The sequence below is a fragment of the Urocitellus parryii genome, chromosome 8 (assembly GCF_045843805.1).
Source record: "Urocitellus parryii isolate mUroPar1 chromosome 8, mUroPar1.hap1, whole genome shotgun sequence".
In the NCBI taxonomy this organism is placed as follows: domain Eukaryota; kingdom Metazoa; phylum Chordata; class Mammalia; order Rodentia; family Sciuridae; genus Urocitellus; species Urocitellus parryii.
The window spans coordinates 154,056,337-154,083,798 of NC_135538.1; the positions used below are offsets into that span (position 1 = coordinate 154,056,337).

The window sequence follows — 27,462 nt, forward strand, 5'->3', positions numbered from 1 at the left end:
CCGGCTCCGCTCTCCTCCGCAGTCGGTGGCCGTGCTCCGTAACGGGCCATTTTCCGCGTATTCGCCGTCCTTTCTGCACCAGCGGCAAAGGCAAAGGGAGAAGGTAGGGCCAAGGGGAGAAGGCCAGAGGCCGGAGAGGAGGAAGGACACTGAAAAGGCCGGTGCCTGCCCTGGGCCGTGAGCGACGTGCGCGACGGCCAAGCGCTGCTCCGGGAGCCCGCAGCCTCCGGGCGGTCTCCAGTCTCCCCTGATCCCCGGGGGCTGCTTCGTCTCCCTGGGTCGAGGGGCGAGCCGCCGCCCCAGGGTTCGGAAACCCGCGGTCGGGGTCGTGCGTCCCGCTCGTCTCGGTGTTTCTGGAGTCTTTACTTTGGGGACCAGGAAGGTTCTCACCAAATGTGTGACGTCAAACACCAGATGAGTGACCAAGAGCCTAGGAGAGCGGGCCGTCTCGGCAGGGCTCTGTGGCGCAATGGATAGCGCATTGGACTTCTAGCGAAGGGGTGAAGCCATTCAAAGGTTGCGGGTTCGAGTCCCGCCAGAGTCGCAGGTGCTTTTGTCCTCGACTGACCCGGCTCTCGCAGCTTCGTTCTGATCCTCCGACGTGATGGAGGATGTTCCTACATTTACATTATCCATCGCTGGATAAGCCAATGCAGAATCCTGCCACCTCACCTGCATCTGCGGGAGCACCAAGATCCCTCTCGCTCTCAACCAACCTCAGTAGAACTTTCATTTTCTAATAAGTATGTACCATGGAGAACACCAATTATTTTGAACATCTTATAGCATTTGAAAGATTTTCAGATGATCTCATCAAACAATGGATCTGTGCAAGAACTCTCTTGGCTGTCTGATTTCTTCTTATCTGCATATTGTATTTTCTTCATATTTTCTGCATATTCTCTCTTCACAGGGAGTCATTCCAATTTATCAAATGTTTACATTTTTAATGGTGATGTTTTCTAGCAGGATATATAGCAACATGTGTGCGTATTTTTTCTCTATCATGTAAACTATGTTTTAGGTACATATTTTTCCATTTCTAATAATTATCATTACTTTTCCATTTCTCATAATTATCAGTATTTATGTCCTCTAAGCACTATGGTACTTAAAGGTGTGCATCTGTCATGATTAATTCACGTGTCACCTTGAGTGGGCCATAGAATATCTAATTAAACACACTCTGGGCCTGTCTATGAGGGTACTTTTAGATGTGATCAGCATTTGAACCTGATTGCCCTCCCCAGTGGTTGAGCTAATCGTAGCCCCTGGTGAGGCCCAGAGAAGGATTGGATATATTGGCCTTAATCCAAAATGGACCTTTTGTTCTGCCTTGGGGCCAAGTAGCACCATTAGTCTATAAGGGTCCTGGCCTTGTGTGTCATGTCATAGGACTCCACATGAGCCAGTTCCTATGGTGATCTCTCTCCTCTTTCTCTTTCTGCCTATGCCTACATACCTATAAGATTTAATATATAAATTAGGCATAAGAAAATATTGCCAGTGATAACTAATAGTAAAATAGAATAAGTATAACAATGTGCTGTAATAAAAGTTATGTGAATGTGTTCTCTCTTGAAAAAATCAAGACAAATCATATTCTAGGACCATGGTTTAATTATAGGGGGGAATTAAACCATGGAAAATTTCCTCACATATTCCTCGTGTAACAGGGCTCCATTTTTTTCCTCCTTTGAACATAACTGTTAAGGTCTGTAAACAAGTCAAAATAACACCTGGTATTTTGCCAGGGGAATGTTAGAGTTCCTAAACAAGTCTGGATGGTACCTGGCAAAATGCCAGAGGGAGTGGTTTGAAAAGTAACAAAAGTGAGCTATTAAGTGTGGAGATTCCTTATTGGTTGACTGATGTATCTAGTTTATGCTAATTAAGATAAGCTGTGCAAAATGTATAAATAGCTCTGTTGTCCTACAATAAAGTTACAAGTTATGCACACAAGTTATTCGTCACCCCCCCCCCCCGTTATTCTGCTGCAGCCGGACTTCGGCAGATGGTGGCCCGTACGGGGAGCCCCGGGACACTCGGGGGTAAGTGACGAAAAAAAGCTGCCCGTCCATAGATAGGATGGGAGCAATCTGCTCGTCCCTAGGCAGATAGGGCGAGAGGAAAAATGGCCATTTCTAGAAAATGGAGAAGATTGATACAGTATGTTTGTGTCTTGTTTTGTCTAAGTGTATTGTATTGTCTTTGTGATGAGAATATGGAAGGGGTGAGAATTAAATTACTAAGGGAAGAAGACACCCCAATGAAATCAAGAATAGTTAGGGTATGTGTTGATAAAAGCCCAGGAACTCTAGTCAGAAAGAAAAAGAAAAAGAAAGTTCAGAAAAAAAAAGGATTATCAAAAAATAAGTTGCAGCAAAAGGCTATTACTGAATACTTTTCGTTACCGGAGGGTGCGTAAATCGGAATCTGTGCAGCGGCTGCCATGTGCACAAGCGGGTCATGGTGCAGCAAGTACTTTGCAAGCGGCAGCGGCAGCCAGCTCTTCCACTGCCGGGAGCCCAAATCTAGACCTGACCTGGAGGCACAGTCTCCCAGGCTCTTGCTCCCTGTGCCCAGTAGCAGTTTGAGTCCGGGACACTCCCCAGGGTCATCTGGGGCTGCCCAGGATGCTACAGCCAGCAGAAGATGCTACCAGCGTCCCTGATGTTTGGTCATTTTCAATGCCAATAACTAAACTACAATGGCTCTCCCACATCTGGAAGCTAATGAGTAATGAGCGCTATTAAGGCTTATTTCAAATGTAAAAAACCTTGAGATAATGTACTAAATTGTTCAGAAGGTTGTTTTCTTAGTGGAATGCTACAGGATTTTCTTTAGCCATCCGGAGTTCCTGCCTTCATCCCAGTGCCGGTGAAAACGAAAGTGGAAGAATTTCCAGTGTTGCTGAAAACCTGAAAACCGGAGGAGACTTCGGCTGAGAACCAGACGAGACTTCGGATCAAGCTAGCTGCCTGCAGAATTTACCTGGACTGTGATTTAAGCTAGCTGCCTGCAGAACTTACCTGGACTGTGATTTATTTGGACTGTGAGTTTATCTATTGAGACACTGTTTTACCTGGACTGAGACAACAAACTGTAGTCTACAACAAATTGTAACTCGGTATCTTTGTTAACGGTGTCATTGCTGGTATAATTTTTCCAAGGGCTTCTTGCATGGAGCCATAAGTTGGCTTGGTATTGTAGCATTTTGTATCCTCACTTTCTGTTTGTAGCAGGTTATTTATGGTGTTTCTGTAAAAACCACTATGGTCATTATTTAAATTAAACAAAAGGGGGAAATGTTAAGGTCTGTAAACAAGTCAAAATAACACCTGGTATTTTGCCAGGGGAATGTTAGAGTTCGTAAACAAGTCTGGATGGTGTCTGGCAAAATGCCAGAGGGAGTGGTTTGAAAAGTAACAAAAGTGAGCCATTAAGTGTGGAGATTCCTTATTGGTTGACTGATGTATCTAGTTTATGCTAATTAAGATAAGCTGTGCAAAATGTATAAATACCTCTGTTGTCCTACAACAAACGGCTCCTACTCCTGCTGTATCAACCCACACAAGTTATTCGTCACCCCCCCCCCCCGTTATTCTGCTGCAGCTGGACTGCGGCAATAACCCTGTGGCTTATTTTAAAACTTATTTTATATATATATATTTTTTTCCCTTTCTCTTCTCCCTCTCCTCCTCTCTAACCTTGGGATAAGCAAGATTGCCCTTTTTGCAATCACACACAGTTATTGTTTAGATGTGAGATGTCACCCAAAAGCTCACGTGTGAGACAATGAAAGAAGGTTCCGAGGAGAAATGATTGTGTTGTCTTTACCCCATCAGTGAATTAATCCCCTGATAGGAATTAACTGTGTGGTAATTGAAGGAGTAGGGTGTGCGGCAGAAACCCGGGGTGACGAATAACTTGTGTTCTTGATACAGCAGGAGTAGGAGCCGTTTATTGTAGGACAACAGAGCTATTTATACATTTTGCACAGCTTATCTAATTAACATAAACTAGATACATCAGTCAACCAATAAGGAATCTCCACACTTAATGGCTCCCTTTTGTTACTTCTCAAACCACTCCCTCTGGCATTTTGCCAGGCACCATCCAGACTTGTTTACGAACTCTAACATTCCCCTGGCATAATGCCAGGTGTTATTTTGACTTGTTTACAGACCTTAACAAGGGTGTGACTGAGGAGGTGGGCACTGGGGGCCTGGCTATGGGATATATATTTGTATCTGGCACGTGGAGACCTTGCTCTCTGCTTTCTGATCGTGATGTGAGCTGTTTTCCTCTGCGGCACTCTCCTACCATGATTTTCAGCCTCTCCTTGAGTCCCAAGGAATGGAGCTGGCTTTCTATGGACTCAGACCTCTGAAACCATGAGCCCACTAATAAAATTTTCCTCCTTTAAAATTGTTCTGGTTAGATATTTTAGTCACAGCAGCAAAATAGCTGACTAAAACACACACAAGAATGAAGTAATTCAGACTTCTGGATGGTTCCAGGGGACCTAAGAAATTGCTATCTCCACAATTTACAAGTGAGTTATGACCCCCTGAGAAGACCACCTGGAATGTAGCCTTTGAATAACATTTTAAAAGCTCTCTCTCTACCGCACTCCTGCCCCCCATGGGAGAGCCACAGACTCTACGACAAGAGACCCCTGTGTTTCTCTTTTGCTAGCAAAGCAACAGAACTTCTTTTTCCTTTTTCCTCAAAACCTTGTCCTCATTACTGAATTGGCATCAGGGAAAGATCAAGCTACTGGTAACAGCTGTATTCCTGCTAGTTCTGTCTTAGGGAACCCTGACTCATATGATTTTCCCCATATTTTGAATCCTTGCAACAAGATTCCCCCCTAATTCCTGCCACAGCAATTAACTGCCAAACATCTTCACGCATGTCCTCATGGGGTTATGTGTGAATTTTCTCCTGGACATACCTGTGTAGGCAATCATCAGCATCCAAGAAATAAAGAATCAGCTCACAACAGTGCTGAGCTCTGTTGAATACTTTCATAGGGAAATAGCATAAACAATGAATCAAACAAAAGCTAAAATGTAACTGTTCTAAAAGAAAAATGGCAGGTAATGGTCATCCTGATGAAGAGCTGGTTCTTCAGTGACCACAGAGGGAAGAATGTGGATATCATTTGCATCATTAATAACAGCAGTTATGCATATTATTTAGTAAAATAGAGATCTGAAAGTCCAAGAGAAAAACAGCTACAAAGGTTAATCTTGGTGGCATCTAGATAGGATATCATGATAAATTAGAGGGTCATGAGCCTTATGTATTTCACAGTAAGCCTTCTAGAAAATGGATATTTCAAGCTATAATGTGAAAAGAACTCACTGGGATTGTGCAGAAAGCACTCATTTTTACCTTTTACATGAGGACTATTTGCAAAGATGAGTGTAGGTATAGAAAATCATCATGGATAAGGTAGTTCTCTAGAACAGTCCCAGCAAGTGTCATCAGCCCCACACCTGAACCAACCTGGAGGAAGGTGACTGCTCGAGCCAGAAGAGCCTTACAGAAAAAGCTGCCTTGAACAGGGATGTGACTTTTGTGGTTTACCCATGAGACGTCCCCCTGAAGCTCATGGGAGAAAATGCAAGAAGGTTCAGAGGTGAAAGGATAGCGTTATGCGAACCTTGACCACTGACAGGGATTAACTGGGTGGTAACTGTAGGCAGGAGCAGGTGGATCACTGGGTGTGTGCCTTTGGGGCATATATTTGTCCCTGGTGAGATAACCTTAGTCTTTCTCTGTTTCCTGGTACCATGTTCTGAGCCGTTTTCCTTCACCATGCCCTTCTGCCTTGATATTCTGCCTCACCTTGGGCCCAGAGCAATGGAGTTGGCTGTCTATGGAATGATACTTCTCAAACCATAAGTTCTAAATAAACTTTTCTTCCTCTACATTGATCTTATAGGGACTTTCTTAAAGATTTTTCCTGTGCTTCATTAATGAAGCTCACTAAATGAAAGTCTTATTTAGCATAAGCAGGAAAATGTAATTGGTAGTTTAGTTTTGGTCATGTTACAATAATTTCTTGTCGGAATATTAATGTAAAAATGAAGACATTATTTTACACTCTCAGAACGTGGTTTCTTTCCATAGTTGATTATATAGCACGCTGCATTCCACTTGTCACCACTAGAGGGCAGAGGTCTTGTTGGTGGAATTAGAACAGAGGGGTCCTATGCATGCAAGGAGCCTGTCCCTCCTCTAGCAAGATTTCATCATTCAGTCATAAGGGCCTGTTGTCCTGGAGAGGCCACGATTGGGGATCCTGGGAGGAGAGATGTGTGGTCATTCTGTGGGGCCACACTGACTCTCGATATGGAGTGAATCAAGGAGATGGGCATGGTCCTTGGGTGGGGGTGGCACACAGAGTAAAGAACACCTGCTCCCAAGCCCACTGTCTCCAAATGCTGCAGACCTGAGGTGGCCTCAGGTGAGAGCACTGCTGGGAATGACTGCTGCATGGGCACACAGTACAGCTGAAGCCCAAGAACCGATGCTGACACACAGGCAGCCCAGATGCCTGAACTCTGTCCTATGCGAATGTCCCCACATCAGAGCACGAGTGCTGTTCTGGAGGCCACCATCTCATGATCCATGTGAAAAATGCCAGGCTCATCAATAGGATCAGTCTGTTGGCCAAAGTGCTTTGCTTGGAATGAGGAGGCTGCTATCTGGCCTGGGCCAGCCTAATGGAGAGAGGCTCAGAATTCCACAGAAGGTGCTCAAAGCATGGCCAGGACAGAGCAGAAGGCTGGCATGGGTTGGGCCAGGGTGGTGCTGCTAAGAGGGCAGTGGCAGCATAGTTGGTAATCTTTCAGTCTCTTCACCAGAAGCCCATAAAGTGCAGCAAGAACTGTTAGGAAGAAGCAAATCCCTAGTGAATGTAGGACACATCAAGAGCCTGATGACTCCAAAATGCATATGAAGTGCCACCTAAAGAAGACAAATGGAGTTAGGCCTCAGAGGAGAACGGCCGTGCAGAGGAATCCCAGAGGGAGTAGGCATGAGAAATGTTGAGAGCTGCTCTTTCTTGGAAGGAGAGGACCAAACAGGACAACTTCATGGACAAAGGTGTGGAGAAAGGTTTGAAATACTTATGTTGGAAACTGGTGACTCAGTTTAACAGACCAAAGCAATTCTGTCCGCCACTTAAGGACAAGTCTAAACCACTCTGATCTAAGAAAGTTGAAAGAATGTTGATGAGGAACTAAGTCCACAACCTGGAAAGGTGGCATTTTTAAGTCTAAAGAACAAAGAAAAGGTCACCTGTCAGAAGTGGGATTCGAACCCACGCCTCCATGCGGAGACCAGAAACCCCAAGGAGGGAAGCGAGAGCTTGAGTCTGGCGCCTTAGACCACTCGGCCATCCTGACAGCTGCGGGAGGGGCTATTACTGAATCCTGACGTGAGTGAGTGGCCAGTGGGACACGGACCTCCAGGATGCTGTGCCCCAGAACTGCCCGCCAGTCAGCAGGACGAGCCGCGGGGGGCGCGGGCCTAACGCCTGCGCACCCTTCCTCTCCTCCCTCGCCCTCCGCATCTCCACCCACCTCTGCGCCCTCAGCCCCTCCGCACCGCGCTTCCTCACCTGGGCCACCCTCGGCCCCTCCCCTGCAGAGGGGAGCTGGTCTGGTTGTCCTTTACTCCTCTCTATTTTTAATGTCACCGTGGTGCCTAAAATGTCTGAACACCCCGTAAAGAAGTGGAAGGAAGGAGGACTCGGTGAGATGCAAGTGGATTCAGGTATAATGCACGCTCCAGCCGCGGAACCTGCAGCCGTCCCCGCCGCGCGGTGGGTGGGACGGTGGCGGTGGTCGGGCCGTCCTGCCGGGTGCGAGAGGGGCCAAGTGAGCCCTGCGAGGAGGCGGGAAAGGACGCGGTACCGGGGCCACAGCGGCACGGCTCGCCAACCGCAGGCCCGGTCCTGCCCCGCACTCGCGCCGTCGAGTTTTACCGGATCACCCTTAGTTCCCTCTGTGCCCACGACGTCAGAAGCCAAAGTCAGCGAACCACCGGTTTCAACTCAAAAGGAAAGTTCTCCTAAAGAAACGACTTCACGCATGCTAGACCAAATACAGACGGACACACAACAAAACATAAAAAGCAACCCGTTTCCCTCTCCCCCAAGACCAGCACGCCTGGAGGCGGGCCTGGAGGGAGGTGTGGGGAGATGCCCAGAACCGAGGGGGCTTGCGGTAAGCATGAACCTCCGCGACGGTGACCTGCATTGTGCACTCCAAGTAGAGACGGGGAGGGGGGTGCACCCAGTACCGCAGATGGGAGCCAAAGCCACCAAGAGGAGGCTGCAGGGTCTTGTCTGGTTATCCCTCTGCACAGGTGCTCCTAGCCTGTCTCAAGACGGAATGAAGGCAGAGGGACTGCTGCCCTGAACAGACTGGTCCTTCCAGTCTTGAATGAGTTGAGGCTTGAGAAAAACTGTGCCGGCAAAGATGAGAGGAAAGTCTGCTCCCCAGGTCCCCAGCTCTGGAGAACACACGACATCTGGAAGTGCAGGAAAAACACTAAAGGGGACAACAGGACTCGATTCACCTGCTGTGGGTCAAAGTGATAGCCTTCATCTCCTGGTTCCATCTTTAGATTTTCTCCAGGATTATCCTCAGCTACTCCAATCATTCCTGAAAATGGCCCCTTCCTTCTTGTTCCCCGCTCCCATCTGGTGGGGAAGCCTGTTATTGCCAGGTCCAAGGATCCTCTGCCCCAGAGACTAATGAATTCCTCTCTGTGATAATTAATTATTGGAATAATTTTCCTTCTTCTCACAGTTGTGTACATTAATCAACTAGGCTGTTCAATGACAGTACAATATGAACGTTAAACGACCTGTTCAATAATTACATTGCTTAGTTGACTGAGCCACACTTTTGGAAGACTCTAGTAATCTCTGGAACCATGGGTTGATTCTCCCAGCTATTCCCAGTAAATTTATTTATTTATTTTTTAATGAAACTAAATTCTCTGTGGTACAGAGGTACACAGAGTGGCCTGGATAGCTCAGTCGGTAGAGCATCAGACTTTTAATCTGAGGGTCCAGGGTTCAAGTCCCTGTTCAGGCGCAGAACTTACTCAAAAAAGGAGTAGGTTTATTACTTTTTACTTCAGAAATACTTGACCAGTCTTTAAAAGTAAGACTTGATCTAGTTTCACTTAATTTTGCTCTCCAAAAATTAATTCAACTGTTTGTGAATTTCTAAAGGAAATTTAGAATCATGGGCAACAAGGAAAAGCATATTAAAACAACTAAAAACTGTGTTTGCTGTCCCTTTTGTACTTTCCTTTCAAACTTTCTCTTCTAGCCCCACAATTTAGATAATCTGTAAAAACGCTGGAAATGGCTAGTAGAAGTGTCACATGCCTACAAACCCTGTGAACCCAGAAGTCTGAGGCAGGTAGATCACAAGTCATGAGGTCTGTGTGACTTCAAATGGGTTTTCTTTTTTGTTTATCTGTTCATTCTTGTCTAGCTATGTTACATCTATCTTTTTTTTTTCCACATTTTTATTGGTTCATTGCACCATCCAGACTTGTTTATGAACTCTAACATTTCTCTGGCAAAATACCAGGTGTTATTTTTGACTTATTTACAGACCTTAACAGTTCATTACAGTCATACATAGTGATGGGATTTGTTGCTACATATTTATAGTGCACACAAAATAAAAATATAACTTAGCCAATATTACTCCCCAGAACTATGCCCCCCCCCAACAACTTCCCACCCCTTGGTCCCTCTCCTCTACTTTAGTTTTCATTAGATCCACCCACATCTTACTTTTCCTTTTTCCTCTCTAGCTTCCTGTATGACAGAAAACATGCCATCCTTACCTTCTGATTTGGCATATTTTGCTTAACATAATGGTCTTCAGTTGCATCCATTTTCCTAAAAATGACATAATTTCGTTTTCTTTATGGATGGTTAAATCTTTATTGTGTATATATGCCAGATGTTCTTTATCCATTCATCTGTTGGTTCCATAGCTAGGCTGGTTCCATAGTTTGGCTATTGTGAATTGTGCTGCTATAAACAGGGGTATGAATGTATCACTGTACTATGATGACTTTACTTTTTCAGGATAAATACTGAGGAGTGGTATAGCTGGTCATATGGTGGTTCCATGCCTAGTCTTTTGAGGAACTGCCATTCTGATTTCCATAGTTGTTGTACTAATCTACAATCCCACCAACAGTGTCAAAGGGCTCCTTTTCCTCCATATCCTCTCCAGCATTTATTATTATTGCTATCCCTTTTTTTCAATATTTATTTTTTTAGTTGTAGTTGGACACAATACATTTATTTTATTTATCTTTACGTTGTGCTGAGGATCGAACCAAGGGCCTCGCACATGCTAGTGAGCGCTCTACCCCTGAGCTACATACAACCCCAGCCCCATTTATTCCTATTCTTGATGACTCATTCTGACTGATGTGAGATGAAATCTCAGTGTAGTTTTGATTTACATTTCCCTGATTGCTAATGATGTTGAACATTTTTTCATGTATTTGTTGGCTATTTGTATTTCTTCTTTTGAGAAGTGTCTATTGAGTTTATTTGCTAATTCATTAATTAATTGGGTTATTTGATTTTTTTGGTATAAAGATTTTTGATCTCTCTATATATTCTAGATATTAATCTTCTATTAGAAGAGTAGTGGATGGTTTTCTCCCATCCTCTAGCTTCTCTCTTCACATTCCTAATTGTTTTCTTTGCTTTTTAATCTGATGCCATCCCAACTTATTAACTATTTGCATTGTTTCCTGAGCACTAGGGGTCCTATTGAGAAAGTTGTCTCCTGTGCCTATACGTTGGAGTGTTGACCTTACATTTTCTTCTAGGAGTTGCAGTTTCTGATCTAGTCTAGTCTTTGCTTCATTTTGAGTGATTTTTGTACGGGGTGAGAGATAAAGGTCTAGCTTCATTCTTGTACATATGGATAACCAATTTCTCCAGTAATATTTATCTAAAAAGCGATATTTTCTCCACTGCATGTTTTTGGCACTTAGTCTTCTTTTCTATTCCATTGGTCCATGTGTCTCTCTTTACTCCAGTACCGTGCAATGTTTGCTACTCTCAGCTCTGTGGTATGATTGGAAGTCGGGCATTGGGATCCCTCCAGCATTGCTTTTTTGGCTTAGAATTGCTTTGGCTATCCTGGGTCTTTTATTCTTCCAAATGAAGTTTAGGACTATTTTTTCTAGTTCTGTGAGGAACGTCATTGATTTTCATGGGGCTTGCATCAAATCTATACATTGCTTTTGGTAGTATGGTCATTTTAACAATATTCATTCTGCTTATCCATGTACATGAGATGTCTTTCCAGAGTCGGAGGTCTTCCTCAATTTCTTTCTTGTATGTTCTATAGTTTTCACTGTAGAGGTCTTTATTTATTCTTTATTCCTAGGGGGTGTGTGTGTGTGTGTGTGTGTGTGTGTGTGTGTGTGTGTGTATGAATGAAATTGTTTATCAATAGATTCATTTTTGGTATATGGGAAAGCTATTGATTTTTTATGTTGATTTTGTAACCTGCTGCTTTGCTGAATTTGTTCATTAGCTCTAGCAGTCTTTTGGTGCAGTTCTTTAAATCTTCTAGGTATAGAATCAAATCATCTGCAAACAGTGATAAATTGACTTCTTCTTTTCCTATTTTTATCACTTTAATTTCCTTCTATCTCCTAATTTCTCTAGCTAGACTCTCTAGCACTATATTAAATAGGACTGGTGAGAGTGGACATACTTGTTTTGTTCCAGACCTTAAAAGAACTGATTTCAGTTTTCCCCATCTATTGAATTTGGCTTTGAGTTTTTTATATGTAGCCTTTATGTTGTTGAGATAGGTTCCTTCCATGTGTAGTGTCTTCAGTGTTTTTACCATGAATGGGTACTGAATTGTGTCAAAAGCCTTCTCTGCTTCTATTGAGATGACTAGGTAATTTTTGTTTTTAATTCTTTTTATGTGATGAATTGCATTTATTGATTCAGTATATTAAAGCATCCTTGCATCTCTGGAACAAAACCAACTTGGTCATGGTGTATAATATTCACATTTTGTTGCTAAACAGGATTTGCTAATATTTTATTAAGTATTTTTGCCTCTATGTTTATCAGGGATATTGATCTGTAATTTTCTTTCCTTGATTTTTTTCTTATCTGGTTTTGGAATGACTATGATATTGGCTTCATAGAATTAATTTAGACTTGTTCCATCCTGGGTTGGGGTTGTGGCTCAGTGGTAGAGCATTTGCTTCACATGTGTGAGCCACTGTTCTCAGCACTGCATATAAAAAAAATGAATAAAACAAAGATTCATCAACAACTAAAAATATTATGTATTTTTAAAAAGAAATATCCCATCCATTTCTAGTTAAGAGAGTAACTTGAGGAGTATTGGCAATAATTCTTCTTTTTTTTCCTTTTATCTTTTTTAGTTGAACAACTTTGTTTTACTTATTTACTTATTTTATGTGGTGTGAGGATCAAACCCCGTGCCTCACAGAGGCAAGGCAGACGCTCTACCACTGAGCCACAACCTCAGCCCCAGCAATAACTCTTCTTTAAAGGTCTGTAGAATTTAGCTGAGGATCCAATTGGTCCTGGGATTTTCTTTGTTGGAAGGCTTTTTATTACTGCTTCCATCTCATTGCTAGTTATTGGTCTGTTTAGGTTTACTAGGTCCTCTTGATTCAATTTTGGCAGATCATATTTGTCTAGAAATGTACCCATTTCTTCTAAGTTTTCCAATTTTTTGGAGTATGAGTTTCCCAAATAGTCCCTAATATTCCACTGGACTTTTGTGATGTTTGTGGCAATTGCTACTTTTTCATTTCTAATTTTATTAATTTGAATTTTCTCTTTTTCTTTTACTTAGTTTGGATAAGGGATTATCCAATCTTTTTTATCTTTTCAAAGACCAAGTTTTTGTTTCATTGATCCTTTGTATTATTTTTTTTCTTCTCAAGTTCATTGATTTAGGTTCTAATATTAACTATTTCCTGCCTTCTATTGGTTGTGGAATTGGTTTGTTCTTCTCTTTCAAGGGCCTTGAGATGCATCATTGCATATTTATTTGAGATATTTCTGATTTTCTTATGTAGGTACTCACAGCTATAAAGTTTCTTATTAGAACCACTTTCATAGTGTCCCAGAGGTTCTGATATGTTGTATTACTATTCTCATTTGAGTCTAAGAATTTTTAAATTTCTCCCTTGATTTCTTTTATCACCCATCCATCATTCAAAAGAGTATTGTTCAATCTTAATGTGTTTACATAGTTTCTGTAGGATTCTGTCACGGTGGCTTCTAATTTCATAACATTATAATCTGATAAGATTCAAGAAATTATTTCAATTTTTTGTTGTATTTTCTAAAAGTTGTTTTGTGGCCTAAAATATGGTCTATTTTGGAGAAGCTTCCATGAGCCGCTGGAAGAAGGTATTCAGTGGTTGTTGGATGAAATATTTATAGATGTCTGTTGAGTTCATTTGTGAAATTTTGTAAGGATGCTTAGAATCATGGGTAACAGGGTGAAGCATATTAAAACAAGGGAAATAACTCCATTTAATTACTCATAATTATCCAATTTTTATATTCCCCTGAGTGGTGTTGGAGAAATACCTTATTCTAGAAGGTGAGGTACAGTTTTGGCCTGGCCACTTGAACATAAGCGGCTCTCAGGGAGCAGTGACATGTGTGTCTGATCTCAGAATTCCATAAGTCTTAGATAAGATGCTAGTACACAGTTTTCCTACCCTGCAGAAAACAACTGGGACTGGGGATGTAGCTCAATGGTAGACCCTGGGTTTGGTCTCCAGCAGGAGGAGCAGATGGGGAACCAAGTCTAAACATGTTCTGAAATTCTGCTGGCCATCCCTGGTGCGGTTTCCTTTCAGACCTGTTCTTCTAGCCTTCCAATTTAGACAATCTATAAAAACTTTGGAAATGGCTGGGCATGGTGACATGCACCTGTAAACCCGATGACTCAGGAGGCGAGGCAGGACAATCCCAAGTTTGTGGTCAGTCTAAGAATTTAAATAGTCTTTGGACTACAAGTCAAGGCGTCGCCCGGTAGAAAACTGAATGTGCAGGGCTAGAGCTACATTTGCTTCAGGAACATTTCCTCTTCTCCATCATGTCATCTGTCCCCAGGTGAAAAGGCCTGAAGTGATTTCCACCAAGCACTGAATCTGAAAAATTATGGGGTGCCCCATTTTGCTCCTTGAACTGGATTTCAGAAATCTGCTGTGCCTGATTTTTAAATGTGAATTATTTCAACAGAAACATATTTTAAAAGATCCACAGTCTGCTTTTCCTTAGACGGAACCTCGCTCTCTCTGGAGTTCTAAGTCTGTTGGTGAAAGGGTGAGATCTCCCCAGGAGCTGGAGGAACCTATGGCTTCAGGGACTCCAGCGGCTGCCCCAGCGTGGCTCCGTCCCGCGCGGCCTCACGCGGGCACCCACAGCTCCCTCCACCCTGAGCACCTGTTGAGCCACCTACCAGAGGCGCAGTCTCAGGGCCAGTGAAGAGGAAGGTGGAGCTGAGAAGAGTGAGATCCACGTGGTTGCGTCTGCCCTGGTCTTGGTCCGCGACTGCAGAAACCGGTTGCATCGCAGAGGGGATGGGGCTGGCGCAGGACACCCAGCCGTGTGTTTGTTTGTTTTGTTTTGTTTGTTTTCTTTTTGTTCTTGTTTTATAAACCTCGGACAGGAGGTGTCCAATTTAGTGATGACGCTGTCAGCAAAGATCAGGGAAGAAAGGTGGAAGTCACAACTTACAACGCCGGATTCAAGTCCCGCGTCTTCTCCGGAGTTTTTCAGGAACGTCGCGATCGGGATTTCCCAGGTTCTCTAGGGTCGGGGCGCGAGGAGCCGCGCAGGGAGGCGCGGTCACCGCGGAGCTCCCCGGCGCGGAAACCAGCGCGCGGAGTCCTCCCCAGGAGCTGCGGGTTCCTCCGCAGCGCGCCGCCCGCGCGTCCGCGCCTCCAGCCTTCTCCAGCCTCCCCCGCCCCGTCTTTTCTCCTCCTCGCCGCCGTCGTTCATTCTCAATTCTCCACTTTTGCGCTTAGGTCTTCTTCTCCGCGTCGGTAAGCGCCAGGTGGAGCCAGTTGGTGATGCCCCTGCTTGGAACTCCAGAGTCCACGCACCGGGTCCTCTGGACCTGTGTTTCGCTACAGCTTAAACTAAAGTCCATCTCTTTCAAAGACAGGAGTGACCCCGACGCTGAAAAAGTAGCATCAGCAGCCCCTTCAGCCTGCAAACATCCCTGAGACAGGGTTGACAAGGAAGGGAGGACCGAGGTGGGAACTAGACTTTTCTGTTCTCGGTTCAAGTTCAAGAGGCTCGATGAAGGGTTCCCGAAGTAATGTGAGTTTTGAAAACGTCGAGCGTGGAGGAAGGTTGGGTCCTCTGGGGTTTGAGATGGGGCAAGAAATGGAAGTGGCGCGAGTTAAGCTGCCATGCATTTCCTTCCCGGGGAGCCCCGGAATTAGGAACAGCGATGGTTTGGGGGTCTCATGGGCCTCTGTGTGGTGGGCCCGTCTCCTGCTTGCATTCGTCCTTGTTGAAGTTGCAGGGTAGCGCTCTTGCCGACCCACATAAGTTGGCTCAACTTCACATGAAAATGCAGCTTCGTTTTCTCCTTTTTCCTTCTGTATTCATCTGCCGTCTCTGTCCCCTTTCTTTATCCCCAAACGTTCCTGAATTTCTCCTCTGACTAGGGTCTCAGAGCAAGCTCTGGCCAAAGCATGGGATGTGAGGATAAATGCGGACATAGCTCTGAGCATTCCAAGAGTGAGAAGCTCCAGAAGGGAGACAGAACTCGGGTTCACTTTAGATGAGTGCCTTCAGTTTTCTGAAGAATAGATTCAGGATTTTCTCCCCATTCCAGCTTTAAATCGCCTGCCTTCTCTACTCAGGTGGGCAATGGCCTTGTCAAAGTGAATATTGTGAAAATCTCCTACTCACCATGAAGACAAGATATAAAGAGACCGAAGCCATGGAACATGCAATGAGGCATTTGGCCTTTAGGGGCTTAGCTGTTACGTGGTTTAAAACGTGGGTTTACATTGTGCTGTGTCAGGAATTCGTTTCCTTCTTGCTGACAGGAGGGAGGCTGCCTCTGAGGAAGGCTGCACACAGTCTCTGCATCAGCTTGTCTTCTCTTGGAAGCACTACAGTTCCCTCATCCTTCAGTGTCCCACTGAAGCTGTTAGACCCGAATTTTCTCTTTCCTCTAGTGTGCTGCCAAATGTAACACTAAATATATACGGTATCCTCTCAATAAGTGATGATAACAATAACTGTGGTTTTCTGGACTTTGGCTTCACCTATAATTCATACTATCCTCCTGCATTTCTAGCTCATTCCCTCTAGCAGCTTCCCATTCTGGATCTGATGATATGATTTGTAAGTGTTGGAGGAGTCACTAGCATACTAGTTTGTATGCTTTCTGTCCTCAGCCCAGGATGAAGAAGGCCTACACTTTAAGCCCTCTGCAAGTGGCTTATTACACCTCTTCTAAGTTTTCTGTGTCCTAAATCTAGGGAGAAATTTTGAAAAGGAGCATGAACATTTTTTGTCTTAAATGCCTCCTTACATTGCCTATAAATTGCAGGGAAGAAACAGAAGCGTAATTACACAGAACAGGCCATATCTTGACTGGGTGACCAGAATGAATGTCACTGGTTCATGAGGGATAGAGAGGTCATGTAACTCCAGAGGTGATGTCCTGACACTTCCTATGTGGTATTGCTGCGGAAGAGTCATGATGTCAGTCTAACCATGAGAAAATGTGAAAGGCAAAATAAAGCATGCTTTATGACTAAAAAAAAAAAAAAATAGGGTGGGGTAGATCATAGTCTTCAAACATATTGTTTTCCTAAATATCTATTCTAGATAAAAAGGAAGGTAAAGAGAATACAACTAAATAAGAAACTTGAATCTGAATGGATCCTTTTTTGGGGGGGGATGGAAAGAGAATTCCATAAAGAACATTTTTAGATGAACTGAAAAAAATCGGTATATGGATGGTAGATTAGATTAAAAATGTTTCATCCATATAAAGTTGAGATTGACAAGTATATACTAGTCATGTAAGAAAATAGCCCTGTTTTTAGGTAGTGTACACTGATGTGCTTAGGACAGTAGGGAGAGGGTTTATATATTTAAAATATTTCAGAAAGAAAATGGTACGGAGGAGGGTAGCAGGTGTGGCTCAGTGGTAGAGCACTTGCCAAGCATGAGCAAGACACTGGGCTCCAGCCCGAGGGCCAGAAAAGGGGAATAAAAAAAAGATAAATGAGATTAAAATAATAAGGTAAATTCGGGTAAAGGGTACATGGTGTCACTTTACATTTGCAAGTTTGAATTTTTTTTCCAAAGGAGTTTAAAAATCAAGTTTGTTAGTGATCATACTTGTATAAACATCAGGAATCAGAAAGTGTCAGTCTAGAGTTGCTTAGCAGCTCTCCGTTACTGAGGCTGCCTTTGAACTCTCAATCCTCCTGCCCCAGACTCCCAATCAGCGGGGATTATAGGCGTGCATCATCGCTCCAGACTCCTCTGTCTTTTTGTTCTGTCTGGGGTTAGTAAATTGGATGGTGCCTGCCCACATCAGGTAAGGGCACATCTTCTTTACACAGTGCACTGATTCAAATGCCAATCTCTTCCGGAAACTCTTACGAACAAACCCAGAAAGAATGATTTACCAGCTCCCTGGATATCACTTAGCCCACTCAAGTTGACCTTCAAAATTACCATCACAGTGTCCCTGCTTTGATTTGTCCTGAAGCCCTAGCAAGGGGGCTTTTGCATCATCAGTGGAAATGTCCAAACTGTAAAAAATTAAATAGCATTAAATAAAAATAATTAAAACACACACACACACACAATGTCAGTCTAAATGTGTGTGTGTTTTCTTTTTTGGCCCAAGGGTTGAACCCAGGGGGTTTTAACAACAGAGCCATATCCCTAATTTTTTCTATTTATTTATTTTTAGGTGACACAATATCTTTATTTTATTTTTATGTGGTGCTGAGGATCAAACCCAGTGCCTCAAGCATGCTAGGCAAGTGCTGTACCACTGAGCCACAATCCCAGCCCCAAGTTTTTTCTTTTTTGAGACAGGGTCTCACTAAGTTGCTTAGGGCCTCACTAAGTTGCTGAGGCTGGCTTTGGACTTGCAATCTTCTTGCTTTATTTTCCTGATGCACTGGGATTACAGGTGTGTGCCAAGGTGCCCAGTCTAAATGTCCTCCATGTTTTCCATGTATGTCAGTGGTAGGGTGAGTGCCTGGCATGCACAGGGTTGGGGTCCATCCCCAGCACTGCACACAAACAGAACCTGCACTGGTATCCACACTACACCTTCTGGCATTCTGTGGGGACTGCATGATCTGAAGGAGCAACACAAAGTTTTTATTTTTGCTATATGATGAGTGTTGACAACATGATGTATTTTAGACCATGTTAGAACACACAGTAATCACAGAGGTCATGGCTCACAGAGCTAATGGCTCTCAAACTTTTGGGTACACTGAGATCACACAGGAAAGTTCAGACGCTATTGAAGCCCGGCTCACATGCACAAATATTATGATTTAACTGGTTTAGGGTGCCCACAACTGCACTGAGGATGATAAAAGCTCCCCAAGTTACTATAATGTGTAGCAAAATTTGGAAACTTCTGAGAGCTTCTGAAAGTTGGCTCGTGACCCAGCAACATCTGCATCATCAGGGAGCTTGTTAGAGATACAGATCCCCAGGCAGTCTTCAGATCTACAGAAACAGAATCTGCATTGCAACAAAATACCCAGGCTTTTTAGTTTTCTTTTTTTTCCCCTTTTTCCTTGATGAGTTGCTAGGGGCCTTGCTAACTTGCTGAGGCTGGCTTTATCTAGTGACCCTCCTGCCTAGGTCTCCCAAACTGCTGGGATTATAGACCTATCCCACCTCAGCCAGCCCTCTGTACTTTAGAGAGTTAAAGGCCTGGTTTTGAGCAGTGTAACTCAAGGGAGGATCAGCTGACCAGCGTTACCAACAGCACCAGAGCCAAGGAAAGCTGCAATTTGGGGCCTTTCTCCAGCGGCACTAAATCAGTACTTCTGGGGGTTTTAAACTGTTTTAATTGTTCCAGATAATTCTTATCTTTTAACTTATGAAATTAAAAACTACATTTTAATCAGATTCCCACTGATTTGTAAACTCTAAGTGAGAAAAGCTCTGGCCTACAGAATTTTATAAAGGCTGCTGTTCAAGCTGCCTCACAGCATGTAACTCAGCCATGGTAATCACCAGCTCCAAGTAATGGTTTGTTTCAAAGGTTGTTCAAAATCTTTGAAAAGGTTTGAAGATTTGTTTCATAGTTATTTTTCCAAACATTCTTTGATAAATGGTAATCACTTGCAGAAGAGTGGACTCTAGCTTATGAGTCAATCACGTGTGTGTCACGTAAAGTAGCTATCATCACCAACTACTTTTTTCTCCTCCTCCCCCGCCTCCTCCTTAAGAAGTTCAAATCTCCCTTTAGGACATCCTAATATAACTCATTTCAATTGCACAAATCTAATTAGTGAGAAGAGCCTTTTGACCTTGGATGTCTTTCTAAACTAGGACCCACCTCCCTCCCTCCCTCCCTCCCTCTCTCTTTCCCTCCCTCCCTCCCCCTCTTTCCCTCCCTCCCTCCCTCTCTCCCTCCCCCTCTCCCTCCCTGTCTCCCTCTTTCCCTTCCTTCCTTCCTTCCCAGGGTCGTTTTATCACTGATCTATATCCTCAGCCCTTTTTATTTTTTTAGTTTGAGGCAGGATCTTGTTAAATTGCTCAGGCTGGCCTCGAACTTCCCATCCTCAGCCTCTGGGGAGGAAGAGTCTTAAAATCTGCCAGAGAACGCTTTTGTTTTCATTATCTTCCTCCTTTTCAAGAGTCCATCAGAAGCAGTGTGAACTAAGGAAATACTGAAAGCATTCAAACACCCCAAAGCAAGCACAGCACTGAAGCTAGACACACACACACATGCACAAATGGATCCAAGGAGGACCAGAATTGAGTGACCTGGTCAAAGCTGTGTCTACCACTTTTTTTTTTTTTTTTTTTTTTAACAGCTTAATTTGAACAGTGCAAAATACCTACATAAACTTTCAAATGCGTCAGGAAAGTTTGTCAGAGACCTGGATGTAAGCAACAGACATTGGGGGATGGGATGTTCATTCAGTGAAGCCTCTGGACAGTCTTAATGGGCACCTTTTACTGAATTTCTATGCATTCAACTATTCTAGAGCTCTGTAGGGGGGAAGTTGTTTTTTTTTTTACAGTAATTGATAGTAAATAATTATATTTATCCATTCCAATGTAAAATACTTTTTGCCCAATAAAAATAGAATTGCAGTAGAAAAGACAACCAAGACATTAGATTTGATTGCCTGCGGATTATAAACCTCTTTTCCATTAATTCATTAATCTCCCCAGAAATTCCCGACAGGAATCGCTAACTAAATGTACAGATAAAAGGAGGGGACAGAGGGGCAAATAGCCAAGACGCCACCCAATTTGCAAGTGATGCAGCCCAAATTCCAACTTGAGGCCTTCGCGCAGGTGGCGAGCCCTGCCGGCAGGTGCCCGCCGGCCGCCCAGCTCCCGCGAGACCCAGTGCTCCCGGACGCCGCAGCAAAGGCGCACCTCCCAGGCCTCCGTCCCAGGGCCGCGGAGCAGCCCGGAGCCTCCGGCGAGCAGAGTCGTGGCTCGAAACCCCTAGGGTGGAGTGCCGCCATCCCTGAGAACGGAACTAAACGACAACCGACGCAGGGCGACAGCGAAGGGGACTTCCCTGCAACAGCCAGAAGCGTTACCATTGTGGCTCCTGGGACAAAAAGAAAATATTCCTGCATCCTCCCCGTCGGGGAATCGAACCCCGGTCTCCCGCGTGACAGGCGGGGATACTCACCACTATACTAACGAGGAAGGTGGCAAGGTTTCCGAAAGAAGCGCTATTGAAGGAATTTCCGGCACATTGCAACCCCACCTGCTCTGCTCTTCACAGAGGATTCCTAAGAAACCTAACCGTTTTCACCCTGGAAACTGTTATAAAATTCTTAAAAACAAATTCCCTACGTTGCTCAACAAATATTAAAACAATTCTGCGGAAGTTCATGAATATTACTGTAAATAGGTCAATAGCAAAGAAAAGTTCATGAAGAGTAAAGAATGCATTAAACTTTAAGAACTCCTTCCACTCCATCCTCCCTCTCTTCAAGTCATCCGACCCAAGATTTACTTCAAGGTTTACCTTTCCCTGGAGTGGTCATCAGACTACTATGAGTGAGAAGCTTTCCCTGATTCTGTTTGTGTGAATGCACGCATAAAATAATGATGCATATATTTATTTATGGGTACATATGTATATACTTTTACATGGAATAAAGGCAAGTTCTTAATCTAAGGTTTGGTTCCTTGGCATGAGAACCGCACTGTCATCATTTATTTCTGGAGTGGGAATGCAAATTGATAGCCTCTATGAAGAATAATTTGACCAATTCCATTTCTAACAACTGATCCTTAAAATTGAAATCCAGTAGCATGAAAGTGCACCTGACCAGCCTTTTAAATCACAAGGAATCAGAGACAGGTGGTCAGGTCAGTGGCCAGGACTGAAACTGGCCCAAAATGAACACAGCTCGCCTGAACAGGGACTTGAACCCTGGACCCTCAGATTAAAAGTCTGATGCTCTACCGACTGAGCTATCCAGGCTCCGTGAGGGCCCCATTCAATCGTTGTATGAAGTGACGAGTTCATCACCAAGCTCCAGGGAGAGCTGGTCCCCAAGTCACCAGGGTCTTCCCAGGGCGCTGGGCCTCCCGGCAACGGACCTCCATTCCCTCGAGTTTTCCCTTTGATCCCAAGCGCCGTGTGGATCGAGCAGATGGCGTACCGTCTCTCGCAGGGAGCGATGCAGAACAGGCTCGGGACAGGGCGACCTCCACTGGGCCGTGCCGTTCCCGGAGCCGAGACGCCGACGGCGCCCTTCGAGGCCGCGCTGGCGGGCGGAGGCGGCCTCGGCCGGAGGGAGGTCCAAGCTTCCACTCACCCAGGGCTGCCGTCAGGAAGCTTCAGCGGGACCGGAGCCGGGTGAAGGAGGAGGGGAGGTCCGGCCGGGGCGGGCGGCCCGCTCCGACCGCTGCCCCCAGGGTCTCCTCTGCTCTCAGAACCGGCGGCTTCCCGTTGTCCTAACGCCGGAGCAGCAGACGGACTCTCTTCCGAAGGCCGTTCCAAAGAACCCCTCCAACCACCCCTCCTCGGGCTGCTCACGCCTCGGCTCCCGGTGCCACCCCGTCTCCGCCCGCCCGCCCCGCGCCGCGCAGCGCCGTTCGCGGCTCCGGATTCGCGGACTTGCTCCGCGGCTCCCGCCGCTCTGCGCAGGCCGGCCAAGCCCCAAGCTGGACCCCCTGCGACGGCACCGGAGCGCTCGTGTGTCCTCGCTCCCTGCGCCTCTGTTTAAGACGGGGAGACTAAGCGGTGAGCGCCACGTCGGGGCCTCGGTGACCGTAGCTTTTATAGCAAAGAACATCTGCAGGGCGCCAAGTGGGGGCGATCAGACGCCAGGATTGGGAAGTCGGAGCCGCGAATCTTTCAAACGCTGCTGCACAGTGGGAAAACGGTTCACTTCGACCAGAAGCAGAGGAGGAGAGGACGTCGACCTCCTGCGCGCTCTCCGGGGCGAGGCCGCTGCCCCTGCCCACATTCCTGCAGAAACCTCCGCCGTGGAGAAAGGTGGAGGTTTTTGGAAAAAGGCATCTAGCAGAGGATGGTTTCGATCCATCGACCTCTGGGTTATGGGCCCAGCACGCTTCCGCTGCGCCACTCTGCTTCCCGGTAGCGACCCTCCTCTTAGATCCAAATACCTCCCTTCTCCGCCCTCGCCTGCCACCCCGTTCCTCCCCCCTCGCCCGCCTCCCCCGTGGCTTCCCGGCGTCAGCTGCGCCTCTGCTCCGCAACCTGCCATCTACAAGACACCGAAACGCCTTATCTCCCGCCTCGGAACCGGACGCGCGCGGTGGGGGCGACACCCCGGCTCCCGGGGCGGCTCGCGAGCTCGGGTCCCTCCGCTTCCCCCCTGACTTCCACAGATCCAGTCCTGGAAGAGGTGTTGGGCAGCTGGTCAGCTAAGAGTGGGACAGCAGGGAAGGACCGAGGAGGGCCCAGGGAGCCTTCCTGCTTTGTCACCCCCGGCCCCCTCGGCCACCCCCGCTTAAGAAAAGCTATTGTTTCGAAATCAAGCCACGCCCTCTAGGTGGCCTGGACCCGCCCTAATCACAGAAAGTGTCATCACCCTGGCAACCAAAATATCCAGAGCCCCGCGAGGCCAGCTCGATGGGGGCTGTTCAAAGGGTAACGGGGAACCGGATTTCCCTAACTCTAGCACCACACTACCCTATCAGGCAGTCCCCAGCTGTCAAAGGTCAGTAGGTGGACCTAGGTGGGACTTCCTGGAACTCTAATAGAACCGGAGAGCAGGAGGAACACCGGTCCTTCTCCTCTTGGAGGGCACACTCTCCCTCAAGAGTGTCCTCTTCCCCCTTGTCCTATCCCTTCTAATAAACTGTTACTCAAGCGACTGGTCTGAAATCTTTCTGGTTTGTTTGCAAGGGTCTCTCAGGTCATCTCAGCTTGGGCCACAGGCCTTTTTCCAGTAACAAACCATGCTCCTTTCTTTCTTTTCAAACTCTAAACTTTGTTAGGAACCAGAAACCACAGTCCTTCAAGGGCAGAGAGAATGCCATTTCTTCAACTGAACTTGGCCACTCATACTCTGAAATCAGAAAGGTGCTAGAGTTGCTGCATGCACCCCACCTGGGGGTATGCTGACTGGTCCCTTAAATCATTGGAGAGGGAAATGTCCATGATGCTTTCAAAGGAAGCCACATATGGTCAGCAAGACCCTGACCTTTTTCCTAGCAGATGGCACAACTGATAGAGAAAAACTTAATGAGTCAAGAGTTTTCTCACACAGCTGACCCTAACAGTAGATAGGAAAAAGAGTGATTTTTGAGCAACTTGGTTAAACATCTGGCTGGAGAGTATGACCAAAACAGTCACACATGGATATTTAAGAAAAAGGTAACAACTCTTATAATGTAACTCAAAATATACACTTGGGTCAATCCTCCCACAAGTAAAACTGGGAGGTTGTAAAGGAAGTATTACAAAAGATATTTCCAGAGTCACAAGTTTGTTCTAATTCAGTTTGAGACCTACAAATTTTCTGAACCTACTATATACATAAAAAATTTACTTTTCACTGGTGATAACTAGTTCTAGTATTTATCCCCTCATATTGGTATAAAAGCAAAATCTGGTAGCATTCCAGAGCTCAAGGGAACACCTGTGCCATTATAAAAATCAAATGTTGTGTTTCTAGAACCCTACTCATGTTTCTGAAGCCTTAAAGAACCTCTGCTCACAAATTCGTGACATGTCAGACCACCCCCTACACTCCAATAGGTTACTATCCTTGAGGTCTTCTAGGCTGGCTGAGAACACTGATCACTTTTTGTGCTAATTATTTGCAGAAAACACTGCTTTGCTGCTTTTTTCTTTTTTGGTCTTGCCACACTCCCTCCCTCATTTACACCTTGTCTAGCCACTTGCCAACCACCATCATGGTCCTCTGGAGCACAGTGATGGACCAGATGTCCAGAGTCCACAAACCTTAGATGGTCTTAGAAATATGACCCATGTGAAACCAGAGTTCTCAAATGAAACTCACTTTCCACTTCTGTCTGTATAAAGTTGCAGGCCTCTGCAGCCAACAAGCATTAAAGATTCTAAATGACAGGCTAGCCCCTCCAATGCTGCAGGAGCTCCACACCGATTTCTTCTAATTTCAAGGTTCTCCCCTCTGAAGCCAAAAACTGAAACCCACAGATTATAATGAATGAATGCTAAAGGCAGAGAATTATTGAATAGAAACCCTTGCAGTACAACAAAAAACCTCACCAGGTTTTCTCAGACTAGTGGTCTGGTCTAGGTGTTTATGTAGAGCTTGGTTAACGGCCATTGGTCTAAACTTATGCTAATTATGGTTTGAAAAAAATACCAATGCTATTGGTCCAAATTTGTGCTAATTGGGGTCTGGAAATATGCTAACACTATTGGATAATTCTCCAGTCCACTTCCATTCAGGTCTGGCCCTTTTCCATTTTCTGGTGGCAGGTCCTGGGAAGTGGGGGAGGTCATGGGATGGTCTAGGCCTGCAGGTTCAGAGCTGTAGTGCTTGGTGCAGGGGCTTCTGCAGCAGGCATCAGCTCCGTGCCCAGACCTGGCTACCAAAGTTGGACAGGTAGGCCCACCTAGCTTGCAGCACTGCAGGGCCTTGGTGCCTGCCTGGAAGGCTCCATGGGCTGCATGCTCCAGCCCACTCTGGCCACCTCTCTGCTACTCAGCTGCTGCTACTTAACAGGGACCAGTAGGCTGGCTGCCTGTCTTGGCAGCCCAGGAGCCCTGTCATGTGGGTCTGCCTCCCAACTTGTACCGAGGTCCCCAAGATAGACCAATGGAGGGTTTCCCAGACTTCCACAGCCAGAGCCCACCATTAGCTTGAAGAAGCCAGAGTGATCATTACCCCCTCACCCCTGACCACAGTCAAGGACTTCTTCAGAGGGAGGATTGAGGCCGGAGACAGATTATCTGGAGGCAGATAGAAATGGGAACCTGGGAGAACAGGATCCCCCACCCCAGATTGAAACCCAGGCTAAAGCTTGTTTTATTTGTTATTGGTTGCCTACTGGAAGGCCCCACTCACATCTGGATGCCCAGCTCCTCTCCTTGGCAGGGAGGTCCTAATCTCACTCAAGGCCTCCATTCATTCTAATTCCCACCATAGCTCCCCACACTCCTGTGTCTCCTTTACCAGATTGACTTTGCTCCCCTCCCATCACCCCAGAGGTGCTCCTCCCTGAGGTGTCAACCACAATGTCGGACACCTCCAAGCCCATAGTGGCCACCCACCACACTGCCCCCAAATTTTGCTTCAAGACCCTACCTCCAGCTAAAGCACATTGTCTCCTATCACTTCTTTGGCTGGTTGAACTATAATCAGGAAATCTCCTTCCAATGCAGAAATAATGCTTACATCTGTTTATCCACCTACTGGACAGGAACTTGTCTAGCCTCTTTCTCTTCTCAATTCTGCCTATCGTTATTGGCCTTTCTGTTGGGTCCTCCCTGTCTGGGCTGTTCATCTCCTTTCTTTACAGAGGACTATCGGTGCCCCTACTTGTCAAAGGGTCCAGAATATCCTCCTGCTGAGCTCCATTAGAACTGCTCAATAGCAGCACCTACAGGAATACTCGACAGACACCCCCTCTCAGCAGGAGGTAGCTTAAGAGGCATCACTGCCCTTTCTCCTATAATCCCTTTCTCATCAAATCAAAGGAAAAAGGCAGGAAGGTGAGGAAGACCTTGACACAGGCAATAGCACTTTGAAAACATCCTCCATCTTCGAACAAGAGTCATCTCCATGTCACTCTGACTCAGCCTGACCTTAAATCTCAGACATTATGCCATTATCACACAAAGAAAGGAAGAGGCCCGTGTTTTCTACTGCACAACCTTGACTTTAAAATGGCATTTCAAGTTCTCTATTTGAAGACCAAGAAGCAAAAAACAATAGCAAAAGCCCAACTGACTTCTGATCATTGGGCACCAGATAGGCTTCTGCAGCCTGTCCTGCAGCTTCCCCAGCTTGCAGGTGCCCTGTGGCCTTCCATTGTGTCCTGACTGACCCTGCCCCACAGGAGCGTGTGAGAAATGAAATGTTCAAAGCATCTCCACCGAGTCCTCCAAGTTCTCTGGGATCAGAAAACAGTACACTGGGTCTTGCAGCGCTGGGTAGAACAGCAGGAAATGATAAGCTTCTGAAAGCCATTAACTTGGGGTAGTAAATGAAAATGTTACTACGGGAGAGAATGGAAGGTAGACACTGGGCCAATACCTCTCACCTTAACCAAAGCAGGAGATATTAAATTTTTAATTTATTTTTTTACTCTGCAAATATTTTAGACCAAGACAAAGTGGCATGGCTGCTGTTCCTTCCACCTGTCATATCTGTCATATGTGTGGTATGATAACCACATCCTGTATCCGAACCACACATCCCTTCTCCCTCAGGCAGAGAGAAGTGAAGGGGGTTAGGTAGGTGAGGGGAAGGGATGTTAGAGTCTGTAAACAAGTCAAAATAACACCTGGCATTTTGCCAGGGGAATGTTAGAGTCTGGATGGTGCCTGGCAAAATGCCAGAGGGAATGGTTTGAAAAGTAACAAAAGCGAGCCATTAAGTTTGGAGATTCCTTATTGGTTGACTGATGTATCTAGTTTATGCTAATTAAGATAAGCTGTGCAAAATGTATAAATA

At 45.5% G+C, this 27,462-nt stretch overlaps 6 non-coding genes across 6 annotated transcripts; 2 read left to right on the top strand and 4 right to left on the bottom strand.

Moving 5' to 3' along the window:
* The first annotated feature begins 455 nt into the window (after window positions 1–455).
* Trnar-ucu (transfer RNA arginine (anticodon UCU)) lies at window positions 456–544 on the top strand. Its single transcript is given in 2 exon segments — window positions 456–492; window positions 509–544. It is a non-coding gene; the product is annotated as a tRNA-Arg (tRNA).
* Window positions 545–7,318: 6,774 nt separating this feature from the next.
* Trnal-caa (transfer RNA leucine (anticodon CAA)) lies at window positions 7,319–7,424 on the bottom strand. The gene is made up of 2 exons: window positions 7,387–7,424; window positions 7,319–7,364 (listed from the first exon to the last, which is right to left on the bottom strand). It is a non-coding gene; the product is annotated as a tRNA-Leu (tRNA).
* A 1,628-nt stretch (window positions 7,425–9,052) lies between these two features.
* Window positions 9,053–9,125, top strand: Trnak-uuu (transfer RNA lysine (anticodon UUU)). Its single transcript has one exon. It is a non-coding gene; the product is annotated as a tRNA-Lys (tRNA).
* An 11,816-nt stretch (window positions 9,126–20,941) lies between these two features.
* Trnad-guc (transfer RNA aspartic acid (anticodon GUC)) lies at window positions 20,942–21,013 on the bottom strand. Its single transcript has one exon. It is a non-coding gene; the product is annotated as a tRNA-Asp (tRNA).
* Window positions 21,014–21,727: 714 nt separating this feature from the next.
* On the bottom strand, window positions 21,728–21,800 carry Trnak-uuu (transfer RNA lysine (anticodon UUU)). Its single transcript has one exon. It is a non-coding gene; the product is annotated as a tRNA-Lys (tRNA).
* A 1,045-nt stretch (window positions 21,801–22,845) lies between these two features.
* Window positions 22,846–22,917, bottom strand: Trnam-cau (transfer RNA methionine (anticodon CAU)). The gene has a single exon. It is a non-coding gene; the product is annotated as a tRNA-Met (tRNA).
* Between the last annotated feature and the right edge of the window lie 4,545 nt (window positions 22,918–27,462).